This window comes from Sphaeramia orbicularis, chromosome 5 (genome assembly GCF_902148855.1).
Source record: "Sphaeramia orbicularis chromosome 5, fSphaOr1.1, whole genome shotgun sequence".
In the NCBI taxonomy this organism is placed as follows: Eukaryota; Metazoa; Chordata; class Actinopteri; order Kurtiformes; family Apogonidae; genus Sphaeramia; species Sphaeramia orbicularis.
The window spans coordinates 12697724-12717527 of NC_043961.1; the positions used below are offsets into that span (position 1 = coordinate 12697724).

Below are 19804 nucleotides of genomic sequence, written 5' to 3' on the forward strand. Positions count from 1 at the left end.
ATAACATAGCTGATGTAATAAATGCGCTGCTGAAATTGACCATACATCACAGGAAATATGTACAGGGACTCCAATGTCCTGAAGACAGCAGGTTGAAAGCTGATATAACTCCCTAACAACGTTAATGTCACTGTAGGTTTATTTGACTACTACAGCTACAGGTGGCCTCTCTCCCAACACAACTTCCTGTTGCAGAATGCTTTGAATCACAAATCACAAAACAGGTTATTGCAAAAACACAACTCTTTCATACTATTGTTTTTGTTTTATTCTCTCAGCAAAAGTATCTTCACTTCCTCATGAAGAAAAAAAAGCGTTAAAAACCACAACTTCTGCAACACAAACAAATAACAGAAGGAAAATGTGCGTACTCAGATTCCAGGGCCAACACTTACATTTATTTAAAAAAAAAAAAAAAAATCACACTTGTGTTGCACAGTATCAGCAGGTTTAACAAAGCCAAATTTCTGACTGTAAGACATTTTTAAGGTGTCAGACCTTCCATTCACATAAATAACAGTCCAACAGGCCTCATAGTTATTGTGTTGAACCAGTCGGAACCATCTCATGTTTCATTTCCGTTTGTACATGACTAATGTTGACATTCAAACTGTTAAAGTTCATACCTGAACCCCTCCACCCATCAGTGACTGTTGGAGTTATACACCAACATGCACAAAAAATACACCAAAATACAGTTAAAAATAAAAAAAAAAAGCACCAAATATACAAAAAAAAACAAACAAACTAAAATACACATAAAATGATGAAGTACTCTAAAATGTGCTAAAAAAAAAAAAAGCAAACAAAAAACACCAAAAAATACAGTAAAATTCAACTTAAATACACTAAAATATTCTAAATACTCAGAGTATCTACAGGTTGATGAAGCCAAATTTATGATTTTTTAAACACATTTTTTCTTCATCTTTGGGTCAAATTTTAGACCTTTCATTTACATAATTTCCCTGTGGAATTAATAAAGTAATCTGACTCTGAAATAACAGTCCAACAGGCCTCTTACACTGTTTCAGACCAGCCAGCCCGGTGTCAGAGCCGATTCCTGCACCAGTTACACGTGGACGGCCTGTGCTCATACCATTATTTGAGCCTATGATGCGTCATTGACAGAGGGCATGTTTCACCACCAAAAAACCCCCCAAAAAACAAAAAAAAGCCATACGAAAGCGGACATGTTCACGGCAGAGACAATAAGAACAGTACTATGGATGCCATCATCGTCTACCTGCCAGCATTTGTACTCTTCATACAGATCAGTATTTATCTGCTCCATGCCATGCTCCAAAATCTGCTGTGGAGAAGAAAGGCAGCGACGCCGAATCCAGAGATGTAACCTCAGCAGGCGAACACGGATCGACCTAGTGACGTCTACTAATGTCGTCATGATTCGCTTAGAAAAATAAAGTTTTGCTTGGTGCCCATTGGGAACCAAATTTCCACTTCCTGAACGCTCTGTTTTTGGTGTGAATACATCAGCCGGTTGAGATTAGGTGCGGGAACTGGCACCAGCATGGTTCTGTCGGTCTGAAAACAGGTAAAGTTATTGTGTTGAACCAGTCTTAACCATGTCCATTAACGTTACATTTCCATTTGTCCATGTCTAATGTTTTCTGCTACTGACGTTCAAACTGCTAAAGCTCATACCTGAACCCCTCCACCCATCAATGACTGTTGGAGGCTCCACTCATTCCCATCTCCGTTAAGATAAAATGATCAACACTAATTACACATTTGATTAATTCCGTGCAAAGGTTTATAAAGAAAATATAGGAAACATAATTTATTGTTAAGACCTTTTAGTGTCAGATTTAAGGATTAATTATCAGTTTTAAGGATAATTAAGGCCTTAATTTTGACTTTTTAAGGATCCTCAGACACACTGTTATAAAAAATCATAAATGCTAAAAACGAAACACACAACAAGTCAGGGTGAATCAACTTAAACGTCTACATATTGCAACATAACATTTGAGTTCCTCAAAGAGTGAAATCCACAGCAAATGTCCACAGCATCTTAAAAGCAAGAGGCTTTTTTTTTCCTCCTCCCTTTTCAACAAACAGTATGTGCCTTACTAATAGAGATGCTTAAATCAAGCTTATGGTCCACTTCCCCCAAATCTGACTAGTCCACAAGATGAATTCCCCTGTCAGAATCAAGATGATCAAACAGATTACAATTATTTCATCCCCCATCTTTATTAATGAGGACTGTCTTTCATAGTTATGTTCCCTAATAAGAATAAATGATATGTCACTGCCAGGTTTGTTGTTCCCACTCACTCAGGGGACTCTCAGACGTTTGCACTTTGAGTCACAGAAAAATTTCGACTGATTTTAGCTTCACCTAAATGGGTATTAGCGTCTCAGATGTTTTGTAGAGAACAAAGAAAGTGACAAAAAAAAGCCCTCGGTGTGTCAGTTAGACATGCGTTAGCGCGAGCCACAAATAAAACTTAAAAGAAAAGACTGAAATGACACAAAAGTAAAAAGTTATCAAGTAATTGAGCGAAGATTGTAATACCCTGGGGACAATTAACATGATTCATGGTGCATGAGTGAAAATCCTGGGTTAGTCTAATGGGAGAATAAAAAGACTGCCAGCCTGCCTGCCTTCCCAGTAACACCACCCTGGTAAGTAGCCTATCAAAGCCCAGTGTCAGGAGCTGAGAGTGAGACATCTCATCCTTCGTCCCCATCCATGCGCCATTTATCACACTCAACAATTAATACGCCTCCCTCGGTTTCAACGGCTGCAGGAATTAAACAGAAATTGTTCAAATGGCATAAAAGACCAAGCGCTCACTATTGACTACAGTAAAAGGCACAGGAGAGAAAATGTGACTGTAATATGCTGGTAATAAACTGAAACAGTAAAGAAACGCCATCTGTGTTTTCCTTTCTTTAAATGCCAGGACGGATCCTGTGGAGTAATGCTTCTTTCTGGTTGACTACAAAACAGGGACCATGCTTGGACGACTGGCTCCGTTCGAGCAGGAAGGCTTTATTTCCGTCACCCTTCTTGATGTCAAGTGCACATCCATGACACTCCTGCCCCCCCACCCCCCACCCCACCCCCCCGCACCTCACATTCATCAAAGTTGTAACCCTGTTGTCTTTGTAGAGCGAATCAGAATGTGCCCCTGGCAAAGAATGAAGGAAAAGTCAACAGGAATTAAGTTTCAGTGCAACTGTTTACTCAACTGTGGCCTGCAGTTATTGAAATTTTATCCATGGTTTTGTGTGACTACTGCAGTAATGAATTCAGTATGGCTGTGATTTTCTCACTGACGACATGCTCATTTTGAGCTGGAAAAAAAGATGGTCTGGAGGTGGGGTCTGGGACTGGGGTCTGGAGACGGGGGTGTGGGGATGAGGGGTTGAGGGGAGGATCTGGAGCCTAAAGGCCCAGCTCTGAGCCTGTGGAGCAGAGTGTGTACGGACACACCCTCCCAGATGAGGAGGTCAGCAAACACTTCTCTGACATTTAAGTCCACTACATGTCCTAAAAAGTGTCCCAGGGCAACAACAGCTGGGGACAGTTCTCATTGTGTGCATACTGTATCTCTATATCAATTATAAATATAAGACTTTTTTTAATGCATGTGCTGTTTTATATTTGTTGAAAAGACTAGGATCAATATTGGTAGTTGAGATAGGGACATGATTTACCTGAATTAAAATTAAATATGTATTCTCTTTTGTTGTATATCTTGCAGTGATAACATTGGAATTTTTTTTGTTTGTTTTCACGTGGATACATTATGTTAACTGTAAATAGGGTTAGGCAAAATAAGTCTTAATTTCAGCCTAAACCCTTTTGGTCGCATTGCATATGGAACAATGGATATGTTGTTTTTGTTTGTTGTTTAAACTAATTAACGACCGAATAAACTACTACTACTACTACTACTACTACAACTACTACTACTACTACTACTATCACTGGTATATTTTAATTTACAAAACAATTTTAGAGACTTTCTTCTTATCTATGTTCATCGTTAACCTGGAATCATGGAAGTTACAATCTGCACTCAATGAAAACTTCGACACTGTTTGTTCTAAAGATAGGGACTGAATTAGGAAAGAAATATTTTCGGTTTTCAGCTCCTGAGTCTGAGTTCCATCTACAAAACACTGATTCCTTTGACTGATTTTAAAGTGAGCGTTAAATCTCTAGAAAAAGGCTGCTGGTCTGTAAATGTTTCAACTGATTGTATATATTTCTGTGTTTGCAAATGCTTTTATTATTGTATAACTGTAATGATTAATGTAATTATTTTTATTATTATTATTGAAAAAGAGATCACCTATCTCAATGGGCCCTACCTGATTAAATAAAAAAATGAAAAAAAAATGTCAGTTATGAGGTCATGTATCCACTTTAACAATTTACTGAAACACTTAAATTTGCTGTTTTTTTTCCTAGGAAGATTTGATAAGACAGTTATTGTCACTGATAAATGTTTCAGAGTTTCAAAATATTACATTAATTGTAAAGTATATAATTTTTGCTACTATGGGCATCTGAAATTTAATTAAAAAAAAAAAAAAAAAAAAAAAACTGACATTGTGCAACAGCATGGGATCATGGGAGATGTTGTTTCCATCGTCCCTGCTGATGGAAACTCGTGCAGACAGTCATGCTTACAGATGAGATGATGTATTTTACAGATTTATCCACATTACATTTACTGACATATATAGTTACTTGAGGTAATTTCATTCTAAGCAAGTTGTTGCAACATTAAAAAAAAAAAAAAAAAAGGTTAAAGCTTAACTTGCTTTATTATCCTCTGAGGGGAATTTAGTCTGTGTTTTACTCAGTATCTAAATTACATGTTTACTTAAAATTATAGGGGCCGACTTATCTAATGTTAAGTTAGCTTTTAGCATTTAGCATTAGCTCACGGTAAACATTAGCCTGGCAGGCTGTGTATTATAGCAGGTGAAATCAGGAATTCACAAACTTTTCAGACCAAAAGCTAAATGCTGTGTCCCCTGAGAACCAGAATTTAGGAAATTATGTCATGACTTACATTTTTTAAAATCATTTTCATCTTGGTGTGTCTTGTCATTTACGATGGAACCTATTCCTCTGGATTTCTGTTGTTTTTGTTGAGGTTTCCAACCTTTTCAACATCGCAAATTTCTGGTGACCCCAGACATTCAAAACTGAGACAATTTTTTTGCTAACAGCACTTTGTTTTTAATCATGCAATACTTTGCTATACTATGATGCAAAAAAACATACATTTTATGCAACATTTAGACTATATAATGTATATAATGCACCTTGTTGATGTCTGCTTCTCAGTTTCTCTTAGATGTCTTGGCAGGGCTAGGCAGGCGAAGAAATGTTTCCATTCTCTGTTCATTCCAGTTTTCTGACTGCAACTGTGTCCGGGCAGGTTGAAGAGTAGTAACGCACACAGTCACATGATCAGGTCCATCAAGATATGCCCTCTCAGATATTATATCCTGCATTTTATTTGAACTTGATTTTTATTAGGAAAAGTGTGTGGTGTTTTAATTATAATGAAATATATATTAAATCATTAAAAAGCATGTTATTAGTAATTTTATTTTTCTAATTTTTTTATCAATTACTAGAAGTTTCAGGTGACCCCATTGTTGCAAAACACTGGGTTAACATTTATAAACTCTTACAGAGAACGCTCTTCTTCTATCTTAAACAGGAAAATGAATTCACAAATCTTCTTATTGTTATGTGCAGTATTACACTCACTGGTGACCTGATGAAAACAGCTCTGACCCATTTTGAGCTTTGACCCTGATGTTTGGGAAACACAGGCCTAGATTAGCATAAACATATACTAATAATTTATTTTTTTATATTAAGATTACTGCATTGCAACTGACATGAAAATAATAAAAGACATGCAGTGGGGCCAATATTCCAGTTACTATTACTACTACTGACATTGTCTGCCATAACAGTATTGAGAGGTGACCAAGTTAAGAAGGGTTTTATATCAACTAAAATTATATATTCATCTGAACTGTAGCACATAGTTACACAAATAAACCAAATACGTGACTGGGTCAATGTCATTTTCAGATGTTTTAACACACAAATGTTACATATTAAACCTTTCATACACCGTCGTGCACCGTCTTGACATAATCAGGTATGACAGAATAATTTGACAGAGTCATGTACCACAATGTCACAATATCATACTGCATCATGATGTCTTAATGGTTCTGCTGAGAGATGAAAAAATGCTAATAGTGGATTATTATACGTTGCAGTGCCATATCCTCCAGTTTCCACGCTGCAGCATTGTTGCTCACCATGTACAAAAGCTGATGGATGTGCTGTGACAACAGACAGCGGCAAAGAGCCTGTGCATCATCACCAAACAGCTCCTGACAACAACCCTAGTCGTCCTGTCGGATAGACCGAGATAGCAGAAGACACACTGATCTTTTCAATGTTGTTTCCTTAAACACAGTGTCGTGTGCCACACATAACGCTGACACCAACAGAAAGAGCTTGTCTGTTTGCTTCAAGCCTAAGATGCTGAAAATGTTTTGGGCTTCAGCGACAATAACGCCGCCGTGCATCTCGGCGTCTCATTGGTTACGACGGCAGAGCATGGCATTAGTTGTGAGTGTGAGGTGTGTTTACAATGAGCCAGAGGAAAACGCTGTCATCCCATTGGATGTCATGGTTTCTTAACTGTCTACAAAATCCTATGGCACCTACACACTTAAAATATGTCCGAACAGAATGATGAATATTTTACAGAAATGCAGATGCTGCATGCTACGATAAACACGTTCACAACTAAACACAATCACACAGAGAGAGCACTTCCCCTTCTTTAAATATTAAAAAAGCGCCCCAATATACATAAATAATAATAATGATAATGTGTTTATGTACTAGATGTACTTTGAGGAGGAATTAAATATTAAGTGGCACTTTAAGAGGGAGACCGGGCCTGCTGCTGTTGACGGGTCTTAATAAAGTGAAGACAGGTGTGAAAGGAGAGCCGCTCTACCTGGTGCTGTTGGAGATGCAGGAGGTCGGCGGCGGTCACCTCTACTGACGGCGTGGCGCTCTTGGGTCGCCCCTCTCTGGACCCGCCTTCCATGCTCGCACCTCCATTCTGATTGGCTGGTCCATTGCTCGTCGCCTCCGTCCCAGATTCTTGCATCATGACTTAAAAGCCTGAGAGAAGACACAGAAAGAGAGAAAACAGGGACAGAGAGAGCAGAAAGAAAAGGGTGAAACAGCTGTTAAAACACACAGCAATGAGGTCGCATTTCAACTCTGGGCCAAACTATAAACATCTGTCATATCCTTCCCACACAATTTCACTTTTATTGCAGGTTTCCCTGTTGGTTTGTGCTTCTCTGTTTCTTGTTTGTTTGCTTGTAGCATATGCAATGAGGCAAACACACATGCACACGCTCTACCAGACTGCTTCTCCACAGGGTAATGAACTGCTTCTTTGTTTTGTCTTTTACAGCACAGATCTTTCACAGATGACAAGTCCATACAGGGCTGGAGAAGGAGGACTCAGGTTTTGTTTGTATTCTCCATTATGGAGTGTATGGAGGGGTGGGGGTCCGGCACACACTAGGAGAGGAACCCAACCTGAGTTGAATGAGAGCAGCGGAGCCCAAGAAAACACTGGACCTCCAAAACAAAACACTTTCTATGGAAATGGATATATTTACTTGCATGGCTCCCAGAAGAACCACGGCAGAATGGCTTTTTAATGGGAAACAGGGTGACTGTGTGAGGCCTGCCAAAGGATCTCCATGAGAAACATCCAATCTGAGGCCAGGCGAAAACAGTCAAATCCTTCAGGGATGCTCAATTAACACCAAAATACAGGTTTGAATATAAATAAACCCCTTTAAGTTATGAAAAAGATGTTGTCTGTCATAACTAAATCTAACTTAAAAGGATAATATACAAATACTGGCCGTGTACTTTCGCTTCATGCTATTTTTGCTTTATGTAAATACGACAGAGGTGATCAGTGTTAAATGAACATAGAGCTCTTTGCTTATATTCAAAGTCCTCTATTCTGCTCTTGGATACACAAAAACCAGACAGACATGCCATCTTCCCCCATGCCCCCCCGTGCCCCCCCAGCCCTCTCTGGGGATGGGTGCCAGTGACACTGGTGCATATCTGTGCCTCTATTCCTCAAATCAGTGGAATGATTTACAGCTATTGTGCGTTGGATGCAGGCCTCGCTGGTGCACCGCGTCTAGCCTCCCAATTCCAGGGTGGTTAATGAAGCTGACCAAGTCAGGCAGAAGCAAATTAACTTGGCTGATTAATTATTTATATGAAGCAGAATAAATGCCTTTAAAACACTGGGCCTCATCATGAAAGAAGGTGAAAATGGAACTAAATGCAGATTTATGGTGTTGCATTTAAGGCTTGTAATAGGAAGGCCAGTGTGTGTTAATAGTGCTCAAATACATGGGCACAACGTCTCTAGAGATGCAGGTCTAAACAAGATGCAGACACACACCCAGACAGACACCATGGGGACACACACTCAAGCTGACAGATAGGAAATTGAGGTTGACAACTTGTCACATAAGAATATTTACAGAGTGTAGGTGTAGATAATAATCTAGACATGGCTTTATTAAAAAATAAACAGCCTCATAAGTAGTGCAGATCATCTAAATCATGACACTGGGGGTTTGCATCAGTAGTATTTAAGAGCTAAAACTGGACCAGAACACAACATGAACCCAAGTGGTTTACTTCTCCTCTCCTGTAGAAACCCTTCTTGCAAGAAGCATATCCGAGTGAGTCATCTGACACTGTGGCCTGTGCCGGTTCAGTTGTGTGTCACAACGCCCCCACACTCAGGGGCCTGTCTGAGCAGCCTGGGCCCGGCCTACGGGCCCTGTTCTCTAGGCTGGGGCTACAGCCACCCCCCCTCCCCTCCAAAAACCCTCCCCTCTCCCTCCAGACAGATGTTGACCCAGCTCACCCCTCCAGTCTGGCACGGCCTCCCTCCATAATGGGATTTTCTAAACAAGGAGTAAGCAAGGAGTACTGTGGGATGGGATGCAGCCAGCCACGACTCCATCTACAGGCCCCTGCTCGCACTGACTCCCCTTCTGAGACACCAATTAGAAACACACATTCTCCAGCAAAATTAAATGCCATTTGAAATAAACCATGTGCTGACGTTATTCACCCCCACTTATTTTTCAAATAAAAGACATTTTTCCACATCCACAGAAAAAAAGAAGGCCAGCGATTTTTTTCCAAAGCTACATAAAAGGGGGGGGTGGGAGTAATGGCTATTATACATGCACTGTCATTCCATGCAAAATTTTCATAATTATAACGGAAAGGCGTAAATTTCCAAATGTATGGCATCTCCAAAAGTAATCAAGAGAATGAGCTGCAGGGCTATTTTAATGTATGCAAAACTAGTGACCCACAATAAAGGAGAGAAAGGCTACAATGAATGCAAAGTAATGCGCGCATGCTTGGAACCGGCACTGATGAGGGGATGGCTAAAATTAACACCCAATTAATTTTCGAATTGACAAACAAATGAAACCCATAAATCTACTTTCTCATTAATTTTACCACAGAATAATTCAAAGCTGCAATATCATGAGCAAAAAATTGGAGGAAAAAAGAAAATGGAAAATGGGCATTATCCATCATAAATATCAAGCAGATAGGAAAGAGCCTTATTAGAGAGTTGTGCTGATAACAATGTTAATCTGTGAAGCACTGAGGCAGGGACGCCATCATCAGCTGAGACCGGGGCAGCTCAGCCACGTGACTCGGCCCCGCGTTTGTTTATCTATGTATTTATTTTCACTTTGCTCAGGGGATAGCCCTCGCCTGTGATGACTCAAAATGCTCCCAAGTTTTTCCATCCATTACACTTATTCCACATATTCAGCTGTAATTGTGAGCTAAGCGTCCTGCTAAAAGGGACATAGATACTGGGGTTAAGCACGTATGTACTGAGGGTCTAAACCAGGGGTGTCACACTCATTTTAGTTCAGGGGCCTCATTTAGCACAATATGATCCAAAGTGGGCCGGACCAGTAAAATAAAAACTTCATTTATATATTTTTTAATGTCAGCTCCAAACTTTTCACTATGTTTTAGAGTGAAAAAAGTTAAATTACATCAAGAAAAAGTTTACACCTACAAACTATCCTTTAAAAAATATGAATAACATGAACAACCTGAAATTTATTTAGAAAATTAAGTGCAATTTTTTACAATAATATGCCACAGTTTATCATTTACACTGTAAGTTGCATTGCAACTTACAGATCACAGAGGATCTACAAATACACAAAACATTTAGTAACAGGCAGAATATTGATAAAAATGCTCTTACTTCTCTTAGGACATTTCTGGTTGTTCATATTTGCTCAGGTTATTCAGATTTTTTGTGAAAGGATAGTTTGCAGATGTAAATATTTTCACGTTTATTTATTTATTTATTTATTACATTAAAACACAGAGATTACAGGTTATTATGATAGTATTTAACTGATCTGATCCATTTGAGATTGAATTGGGTTGAACTTGGCTCCTGAACTAAAATGATTGTTAATATCTAAAGTGAAATTTTCACATTTCACAAATTCATCCCATGGGCCGGATTAGACCCTATGGCGGACCAGTTTTGGCCCGCGGGCCCTATGTTTGACATCTGTGATCTAAACAGAAACATTTCAGAACACAACAAACAGAAAAAAAAACCCTGCTCATTATTAATGGAGCATGGCAGTTTTTTTTTTTCATCTGAGCTGGAAAAAAAGTTTTAAAAGAATCAAAATAATGGAAATTCCAGGGGATCAAAGCGAGGCAACAAGAGTTTGTATGAAAAGAACTGGCTGTGCTGCTGATTATTAGATGCCTGCCTGGTCTTTGCAAAGGAGGTGGGGGGGGGTTGCTTGCAAAACAAAACAAGTGTTTGGAACAAACACTGGATAATAAAAAAAGGTCAGAGTTTCTGTTTGTTTACAGTTTGTTTTGTTTTCCCTGCCTGGAATATGGGGAGTACAGTACAAACAGGAGTCACATGTCTCCCACCTGACCAGTCAGGTTGAAGGTTAAGAACAGCCGGCGGCCAGAGCTCATCAGCCCTGCCTCGCTCCTCGTCTTCCCCCCTCGCTGGAAATCTAATGCCTGTCCCCCTGTCATGGTTGCCTGGAATTCAACAGCTCAAACAAGTCAGCAGTCGATTCAAGGTAGGGTCGGCCGGCGCAGCTGTGCTTTGACCCTTCTACTTGTTCTGTTTTTCTTTAATGCTCATGACAGTAAAGCCTCAGCGGCCACCTGCTTCGATTTGCCAAGTTCTCACACAGCCCCTGTTTACACAAGCACACAACAAAAGCACAACATTTCTTGGGTGGGAGATAAAGACACACAAAGGAGGAGACAATGGGGAGAGGTTCACTTTAGAGCTGTTTAGGTTCGGCTCGGTTGCTAGACTAGACAACACATCAGCGCGCTCCGAAGATACAACACAATTCTTCTCAAGGTTTTTTAAGACTGTTATGTTTTGCTGTATTTTGGCTGCTGATTCCAGGGAAAAGTCAAAAGACAAACACAAGCTGTATGTTAAATAATCCATTATCACAGCTCTCATCACTGATAACAAACTACTCTGGGAATCCGTCTCTTGGAACATCAACTGGACAGCAGATAGAGAAACTGGGCTACATCCCAATAAGTTTTCCAAACTGCACTCCCACACCCTTTACTGTCTCACAAACCAGCACCGCCGTCGTAAACACCATAGACCGGAGAAAACCGTGACGCCACTCATCAGCCTTATCAATTACTGCTTTTTGGAGTCAGAATTGACCGTATTTGGACAAACTAGTGGACAGAGGGGATGATGGGTAATCTAATGCTAACTTACTGACAGTCTTGTTAGTAGAGCACAGAAATAAGACGATGCTGACATGTGTTTTCTTTCAACGTTAGATAATTTATGATTGTTTTCTGGTTACATGAACTGAAGACAAACGTGGCCAAAAAATACTTACTTTACTAAAACTATAAGCTGTGTATGACAAGAGAAACATGTCTGCTATTAAAAAAAAAAAAACAGGTTGATTATTTTGGTTGAGCTGGAAACTTAGTACAATTTCCCATAATTTTATACAATTTTAATAAAGCAAAACCTCAATATATTGCCCTATCGCCCTAATTCCTTTGCATTATCAGCTAAAACACTATAATGTTACACTAATTTTAGTTTTACTTAATTCACATCTACTTTACTCAGTAGCTGAACAAGGATTTGATCATTTGCATCATGTTGTTTGTGTCGTGACTCTAGGTTTCTGAAGTGTTCCTCTGCTTGCCCTCTGACCATGAATTCCAAAATTCAGACTTTTCCTTCTAAGACATAAAAAATTGATGTTTATATGAATATTTTTACTGTATTGTCCAGGTTTACTTGTATCATTAACCACTATTACGTTACAGCTGTTGGGATAAAAACTCTTTTTCTTTAATAAACAGAAGCACAGAAAGTCCAACTTCGTATGTGAGTGACTTTATATCATCTGAACTTCTATTAGTCCAAATTTTTGTTGTCTAGCTCAAAATTTCCATCCCACAGTGGCAGGTTTGTTATTTGTGTGGTATGGTGGGGTGGTGTAGTGTGCCCCCCCCCCATTTCCCCCACCAGTGTAAACAGGTACATATAGGTTAGTTGTCCTCTCAATACCCCTGATCACAATGTAGATAAAGACCTTCAATGGCAACTCACTACTCCTAATGTGTACTACATGCTAATTGCTAATGCTAATGGTAATGGTAATGCTAGGTACTGTGTGTGTACTATGGGTAATATACAGACACCAAAAATCCCTATGGGGAAAATGAAGTGAGTTAACCTTAACTTTATTTTTGCAAAAACGACAACAACCCAGAAATATTTCGAATTATTTCTAAAAGGTAGTGGAAGGGGGGCAACCATTTTTGTGTGAAGTTTGCATGTTCTCTCCGGGTACTCCGGCTTCCTCCCACCATCCAAAGACATGCACTGATAGGTTAATTCGTCAACCTAAAAAATTGCCCATAGGTGTAAATGTGACAGTGACTGTGAATACGCCATAATTGTTTGTCAGCAGTAGCGGTTGTAGTAAAAACTGAAAATATGTCCAAACTTTGAGCCGATTACTTAAAATATTCAGTTGTTGGTTGTATTAATGAACACAAGCGGCCGAACGGGTCAGAAAGCACGGTCAACAACCTGGAGGGGGTGGGGCCTGAAGTGGCTCATTTGCATTTAAAGGGCCAGTGCTCAAAACTACCTTTCTGGTGTCATTACTCAGAAATAGGGTTGAAGATGGACCTGTGGAGTTGAATTAATGAAGAATTCAGACCCAAGCAGAGCATTTACAGTTTATGTAGACCACAGGGAAATGCTTGAAAATGCATAATTCCATTTAAAAAAGCAAAATATCACTCCTTTAAGTCTCTGGCAGCCACATTTTATTAAGCCAGCATCTAGTGGCTGTCAGTGGTATTACACTCTAAGGTTCTGATGTGATGCCTTCAGTTTGATAAAGACTTAACTAATGTAGACTCAAGTCACACCCGATTCTCCTTTTCTGCCTATTTACTGCTTGGAAGAATGAACAGAAAGGGTCGATATCCTACCCAAAAAAGACATGACATTCTGACTGTGTAATCTTGTGAGCTACTTCAGCCAAGTCACAAACAATCCAAGCGTATCTCTAGACAGCTGTGCCAATATCGCAGGAATAAACAAGCCACCACGAACGCAACACCCAACGTCACCTTCCCAGACCTCACATCCATAAGTTCTCCCCAGACCTGGTTCGGGGTATGAGCAGACCACTCACACTGGCAAACAAAGCAGCTGTTTGTTTAATAAGTGATTGCTGCCATGGCTACAGTAAACAGGAGGAGCAGGGGGTTTGTGTTTATGAACAAACACATCTCCTTGCTGGAGCCATTTAATATTAACCAGGTGGAATGATCAGCCGATTTCCTAGGTGACACTCAGGGCAGGCATAGTGTAAACAAGTTCTGGGAGGGGGGAATAGAAGGGGGCGGGCTTTAGGGAATCAAGGTCGATGCAAATGCAGCTCTGCCTAGAATAAACAGCCAGGCAGAAGTCAAGATAAACAAAAAGTCATTCTTCTGACATGTGAAGATGCATTAAGCTGGTGTGTTGCAGCTGCTTGCGAGCCACCGTGAACGCGAACAGGACGTCAGCAGCGGCGGTGGCGGTGCTGGGGTGGGCAGTCAAACGTGTTGGTGGTCTCCAATGGAAACGCATTATTGTCAAGCAAAGCAACCAAGTGTTTCTTCCAGACCCAACAAACAGTGGCTCCTCACAACACCGCGGCGAGGAACTTGTAAAAACATGTTAAACATTTACCCTGTTCAATTATTCAGTAACTGGGTTTGTGGAAATAACAAAGGGCTCCAGAGGCTGGCACTCAAAACATCAGGATACTGAGGAAACAACAGAGTGAAAGGAATTAGGTGGAACCGAACAGACAAAGGTGTTTTCTATCATAAATCAAAGTCGCTTTGATGATTTTATTAATGTGTGACTTGGTGAAATTCTCCATCTGCATGATCAAACATTTCACTGTCACTAAACAGGGAGTCATTAGAGAAGATGAAGTCATGGAACATGGGGACTTCCAAGCTGCATGCCACCTTGGAAATTAATGCTTTACTCATGCAAGAACTCAAACTTAAAGGCTCAGTGAGTCCTTTCCACCACTAGGGGTCTCTCAATCACAACAATAACAAAAACAGGGAACTAGGGGATCATGAAAGTTAAGGTTTGCATCTCATGACAATTCACGTTCATAGATGAGATCATGTATTAAACTTATATTCACACTATGTTTAGCAATAAATTTATGCTATGTGAGAGGTAACATAAAACATTAGTATTAACGTCACTAAATACGATGTGACTAGAATTAGCCTAGGTGATAACACAATGTTGATAAGTACAGATATATTATTTTTCTCACTGTAATTAAGAAAAATGTCCAAACATTGGTCACTTTTCCATTGACCCTCAAATTGCGCGAATATAACTTGCACATAAAAATTTACCTAATTGAAAAACGTCAATTTTGCCAAAACTTTTGTTTTTTGATTAAAAGTTTTTGCGCTGGCAAGAAGTGGTTTTTTGGGCATAGTGCAAATGGTATATCATGGAAAACTGCAATAGAAAGACCTTTTTCTGCAACTAGAGTCACATGAATAAAAAAAATGGATGTTGACGGACGTTACAATAAGCGAAGAAGAAGAGTTTTGAAAGAAACATGGTGTGGTGTGTGTGGACACACCAGGAAACTGAATCATTTTTTAATTTAGTACAGGATAGAGGGGTAATATATAATAATAATGAATATATTTGTAAATCAATGTGATATTTACGTTGGTCGCCATGTTTATGGAATGACTTCTCGTGTCATCTCGCAATAATAAATAAAACAAATCATCGCATTTGTGACTTAATGGAAAAACCCTCATTATGCACTTCTGTTTTTTTCAACATTTAGTAAATATCGGTAAAGTTTTGCACATATGTCCAATGGAAAAGCAACTAGTGTTAATTCCAACACTGAAATAGTCCAATCATACCAATTAATGATCATGTTTGTTGCATTTAAGACAATATTTAACCATATGGCTTCTTAAGATTTCAAAACACAAATCGGCCAGTAGACTTAATGCGTAAATATCACAATCGACTCATACAACATTTTTTATCATAATACTTTTTGTTCCACATAGCACTACATATGACACCAATGGCAAACAAATAAACTTGTGATATTGAGATTTGAGCTGACAATTAATTAACATACAAATAATTGTGATTGACAATAGTACCAATAATAAACAATCTGTAAATGATGATAAAATGTTGTAAATGTAAAACTACTTTCATATTTTCAATGGATGGAGAAATAATTCCAAATAATTCCAATAAACCGATTGTCACAGGCCTATTAGTCGCTACATGGAGTAAAGTGACTGATTTCAGGTCAACATAAGGTTTTTTTCGGAGATATTTTAATGTAGAAATATTTTAAGTCATCCAACGAGCTTCTTTCCCAGAATCTGTAGTTTTCTATTTCCTCCAACCTCACAAAACAACGCTCATACTGCTTTCATTTCACCCCTGAAAGCCGGCTGCTGCGGGTAAAGAGGGTATTAAATATGAGTGAAAGTGCCAAACACATATTTATGACACATTGGGTGACTATGATAGGATTTTCAAGCATGAAATCTAGATCCGAGACTATTACTACACCACGAGCAGAGGAAAAGGCTCGACATCCAAGCAAAGGTGAGTGTGATTATATTATCACGCTACAAGCTCAGATGAATTAACAGAGAATGGTAGTAGAGGGCAGACTCCAGTAGCGAGGCTGAGTAGATCCATAATTTCAGAAAATACACAAACCAGTTTGTCTCCTTTGCATGGAGCCATCTGAGAAACACCTCAGTGCTAAAGGCCTGCTGTGCACAGACAATGACGGAATGTGCCAAAGTAAGGCAGGCCATGGTATTTTTAGTACAAGTAGGGCCGATAGAGACTAAGTAAATAGAGAAGTCTAATGAGTTTAAATCTGGTTGTACATGAATGGAATAGTAATTCTGGGATGTGGAGCCTCTTTTAGGAGTGGCTCGCCACACATTTTCTCGGTGACTCTCCTTCATTTGACTTTGATAATCTCGCTCACATGTGGCTCATGCCCATTAACACTACAGCAAGAGGACAGACACCAGGAGACGAGGGGCCTCTTTTTCTGACCACAGGCCCAATGCATAGCAAACAGCACACCGAGCTTCCCTTAAGCTCATCTTACCAATTAGACCTGTCAGACGCACATACCTACAAAAAACACAACTTCAATCTATCAGCACCCTATGGGATCTGGGAAAGCGCTTATTGTTTTAACATTACTTAAAGTGTGTCATATATTTTTAATCATTTTTACTCGAATTCATGTAAGGGCTGTTCCCCTGGGTGTGGGAATGCGAACTTGGAGAGAAGAAATGTGTCAGATGCATTTTCCTGGGAAAACCAAGGTTAGCCTTAACGAACTTGTCTAATTAATATTGCGTGCCTATGCAAAGAGAGAACAATATTATTAGAACTGCTGTCTTTTGGGGGTATGTCAGCTCACTGGAGTGCACACGTCCTATGTGAACTGACAACATGTAGCAAAATCATTTTTGGTGAAAGGCGTCTTTGCAGTTGTGTTAAATCATTAGGACAGACCTGCGGTAAACCACAGCTCTATACACAAAGAACGCCACTAATTACATCCGAGTAAGTCATCACATGTGGTAGAAGAATCAGAACGAGTCCATCCTCACAATCCTGAATGATAACTGGAAAAATGTAGGACACAGCGCCTTTGAGTTACAGATCTGATGCTGTAAATTAAGACACATATTCATCAATAAGACATTTATTATTAGCATACATACATCAGCTGTATATTAGTCAATTAAAGCACTTATTCTAAGAAAATATTCTCCACCAACTGGGCTTAAACTATCGGTTTTCCCTCCAATAACCTCCTAATTATTGCTGATTGATAAGTAAAGAAGTTGTACATAAATGATTTATGCTCTGATCAGCCTGGGCTTTATAAGATGGTACCATAAGAACAGTCATTCTCTGTAAAAGCACTTAATAATTATATCAAAACAAAAAAAAAAATTGATCTTCAAATTGCCAACAGTAAATTAAGTCCAATTCTGAATGTGTTCCCCATTATAAAGTGACATCTTACCCATAACTAATTCACTAGTAGTTTTAAATATATTAACTATTGAATTATAATTACACTTTCATTAGTGTACAATCACATGGAAATACGAACCATTATTTTGTTTATCAACAGAGAGAATCTACTATTTTCCATTTTAGGACAGGTGGCATTACTAATATTTTAAAGCAGTAATTTATTTAATGACGGAATACTTTAACTGCTTATTGAGGAGGTGATAGATATAAGGTTGGCGTATTTTCACCTCGTACAGTTTGCTTTACATTCTTTCAACTCTTCATTTATAATGGAGTTTCTTTGGTGTTCTTCTAAAATGTTAACTATCTCTGTTTTCTTGTATTCATTCAAGATTATGTAGTTTTCTCATCCTTCCACCCATGCTTTTATACAATTATTTGATGTATTTTTACTTTTTATTAGTGCAACTTTGTGATGTTTTGACTTTTTCTCACTTTTTTTCCCCACACTTCTCTTTTTTTTTCTATTGAAAATAGGAATCATAAACTGCTTCTGCTTTTGGATGTAAGGGTATAAAAAGGCCTCATATGTGCATTTTTACAGCCATTGTAGGAGATAGTGAGGTGAGGGGGGGCATGCAGGTGGTTGAAATCTGAAACGTGACCACTAGATGTCGCTAAACATGACACATTGAGCCTATAATGGGTTAGTTCAGTGATCAGCAACCTTTACCTCAGTGCCATTTTTGGTCAGAAAGAAAATAAATAAATGGAATATACATTTTAACCCCTTAAATAATGCATGTAGGTTGAAACTACACATTTGAAGTTAGCAAGAGAAAGTCAAATCATTATATAAGTAAATGCAGAATAAGACATTAATAAGTGCTTTACAGTGACAACAGGCTGATATGCTGATAATATGCATGATACTCAACCCATAGTAAAGGTGAACATGTGCTTTATTGTAATAATTTGTTTAGAGTTAACTATGCTATTGATTATATGGATACAACTATTGGCTATTAAATGGTATGAGAAATGCCACAGCTGTTTTATTCCAACAGTGTCCATCTCCAGTAATTATTGACCGCGTACTGAGCTCAGGCATCTGTAACACAACACACATCATCTACTGGCCATCTGATTTAGGAGTAATTCTTCCACGACACAGCGCCGTCCCAGGGTCATTTAAGCCCAAGAAGCATATCATTATTTTAAAAGCCCCTGCATCTGAGCGAGGGTTAAAAAGGAAAGGAGTTTGTGCCTTCCATTAAGCAGTTAAACTGAAGATAAAGGGCGAAGGGCTAAATACCAGCAGACCTTACATGAATTTCTGCGTTTTAATGGAATCAGGTTTTAACAACTCTTTTTTTGTTAAATACAGCCCATGTCAGGAGGATGCGTCCCACTCATAAAGCAGCACAATGACAATGTACAGTGGCACTAATACAAGGACATAGTTCATCATGACATTTTCTGCAATTCCCAACTGATTAGGGTCATTATGTTGGAGGCCTGATTTATGTTGTCATTTCCTCTCACCGATCCTGCATCAATGAATCTTAATGAATTGGTAAATAAGGGTGAAGATTACACTGTGTGACACTGCAACATTTCTCACCCTCAACGGCCGAGATTTATGTAGCCAATTAGAGGCTAACAGAGAAAATTGGCTGGCAGAAAAATAATATTCTTTATGGTACAAAATGGAGGAGCATTCACAGTGAAGGGCAATTGTATTGTCAGTGTTAAAGTCCATAAAGCAGCCTCCTAAGCCACCTTTAAAACGCAAAGGGAAGTCGGACTTTGCAGCGTGAGGAGATGAAGGGTGAGTGTCGACCACGGCGATGGTGTACGATCACAGAGCCCCGCGGCGAGCCAAAGTCCTTAACATTCACCGTGGCCTGTCTCACATGTTTGATCAGCATAAATACACCCTGTATGACAAACATGTTTACCTTCTCACCGCAAACATCAGACAATCAGACACCATGAGGTGC

General features: G+C 39.1%; 1 long non-coding RNA gene across 3 annotated transcripts in view; it reads right to left on the reverse strand.

Annotated features, from left to right (window-relative positions):
- Window positions 1–7057: 7057 nt before the first annotated feature.
- LOC115420227 (uncharacterized) overlaps window positions 7058–19804 on the reverse strand; it is a 203926-nt gene continuing 191179 nt past the window's right edge. For all 3 annotated transcript variants that reach the window (XR_003935519.1, XR_003935518.1, XR_003935520.1), the window contains one exon: window positions 7058–7222. This is a non-coding gene — a long non-coding RNA (uncharacterized LOC115420227). The remainder of the gene's footprint in view (window positions 7223–19804) is intronic.